Source organism: Pleurodeles waltl, unplaced genomic scaffold (assembly GCF_031143425.1).
Source record: "Pleurodeles waltl isolate 20211129_DDA unplaced genomic scaffold, aPleWal1.hap1.20221129 scaffold_39, whole genome shotgun sequence".
In the NCBI taxonomy this organism is placed as follows: domain Eukaryota; kingdom Metazoa; phylum Chordata; class Amphibia; order Caudata; family Salamandridae; genus Pleurodeles; species Pleurodeles waltl.
In genome coordinates this window covers 5,141,689-5,143,774 of record NW_027150097.1, presented here as the reverse complement: position 1 = coordinate 5,143,774, position 2,086 = coordinate 5,141,689, and the positions used below count along the sequence as shown (strand labels likewise).

Sequence of the window (2,086 nt, the reverse complement as noted above, 5' to 3'; positions counted from 1 at the left end):
CCTAGGGTTGAGGATCGTGGACGTTGGTTCCATCGTGTAATGATTAGCACTCTGGACTCTGAATCCAGCAATCTGAGTTCCAATATCGGTAGGACCTGGAATGTTTGTAATAATACTTTTGTTTTAATTTATTGCAGGTCTTGAGCAGGAAACAATTTGTATCTCTGACATAACCCGTCTCTTCCTATTTTCATTCCCGTCGTGGTTTCTGCGGCTTGGGGGCATCTATACATTATTGTATAGGCGTTGCTGGGGGCACGTGATGCTACACACAGGTGTTGTCTACGTCCTGTGTCTGTGTGGACACCTCTCTACTCTGGCTACACAACAGTAAGATGCACAGTGTGGACCTGACTCCACGCGGCCTTCACACCGGATAACTTACAAGGAGAGAGAAACTTACGGAAATGTACGGTGTGAAAGAACGACTTTACCAAAGTGTTAATGTATGAAATTGCCCTTTGCTTTTTTTTTTGTGAGTTGCAAATGGTAACCTTTGACTAAAGCAAGTACCCAAAAATAAACAGTTTTCAGCTGGACTCATATAACTTGCATTTGCAGTGGAAGATCTGCCTGGAGCAGTATATGAGTGTGAAAAGGTCCCTAGTTTTGTCTTGAAATACCAGAGACGTCGGCTCTCTCCACCTTTCTCCTTCGACATCACATCCTGATGCTGAACAGTATTAGCACATAAATGAATAAAAAACTGGCTGACGTGTACATGCACATGTGTGCATATGTACCACGGTGGTATAGTCTGATGACATGTATGTGCCAGTCTGTGGGGTCAAAGGGCAGTCAGAAGTTACTGGGCCACAGTTGTATCAATGAGGACTGTGTACTTCCTGTGCCCTGGGGCATTCGTACTCTGGTCCCTCAAACTAGGGTGGAAGCCCCCCTTTAGCACATGACTCTCAGAATAACAAGTCAGAGCAGACATTAGTGTAACTGGGTACTCACGCTTGTGAAAGGCGCAAGTGCAAGTAGTGAACTGCAACCTGACCTCACATCATACACTTTAGACATCCTTTGTAAACACACACACATATTTTCAGTCTAACTTGTTTACATTTTACATCAATAAATAAGGTAATATTTGTACTTGAAATGTTTAATTTGCCTACCTTTGGCGCATATTCCTAGTACCTTATATTTTAACTTTTTTCCATTCGGGTGTATACAATTGGTATAATGTCAGAAAGGGAGAAGACGACCGAGAATGCCTAAGAATGTGCGCTTACATGCTTTTAACAACATATGTCTGGTGTTGTGACAAAACAGCAGTGACCACTTCAGCTCAGCACTTGCTTCTTCCTCTGCTGTCCCAAAATACTATGGAATTACTAGTCTCTGTGCCTCTGACAAGGCTGCTGACATCCAATTGATGGTTTGTAGGCTTGTGGGCTGTGAGTGCTTTGGCTGTGCTGCCCCCTGGCGGTCACTCTGTGAAGATGGAGGTACCTGGGAACAACCCAGACTACTTCTGAGCTGCTTCTTCTCTGTGTGTACCAATCCAGTGTCAGGACTGGAGTCGGTGCTGTTAGTAGATAGAGAAGGAGTATAACTCGAGCCCCAGGAGGGCAGCCTGGAGCCTGTGACAGGTGCAGGGGAGTGTCGTCAAGGAAGCAGCTGGAAGATAACTGGAGAGGGGTCTGTGGGGCCATCAGTCTGGTGAGGAAACCCAGGAGTCAAGGGGTGTCCTGGGGGAGGGGCGTGGCTTTGTCTGGCTCAAGGGGAGGGATTAGTAATAGTCAATGCAGGGACTGCTGCTGTCCTCCGTGTCCTGGGCTCTGTGTATGTGTAGAAGTTCTAAAGTTGTAAATAATGAGACCTGACAGGTTGTGGCAGAAATGATGACTTCTGGTCATTCCTTCTCTTTTGTCAGAAGTGAGGTGTCTGTTACCCCAATTGATTGTGTACTACTGAGAAGAACAATATAACTCTCAGTGTACGGAATGCCGTGTGACCTTGGGAGACACCTCACATACACTGAGCTGTATGAAGAGGTCACAGTTCCCATCTGGTCTAGCGGTTAGGATTCCTGGTTTTCCCCCAGGTGGCCCGGGTTCAACTCCCGGTATGGGAA

At 46.2% G+C, this 2,086-nt stretch overlaps 1 non-coding gene across 1 annotated transcript; it reads left to right on the top strand.

The window, feature by feature from the left end:
• Positions 1-2,014: 2,014 nt before the first annotated feature.
• Positions 2,015-2,086, top strand: TRNAE-UUC (transfer RNA glutamic acid (anticodon UUC)). Its single transcript has one exon. It is a non-coding gene; the product is annotated as a tRNA-Glu (tRNA).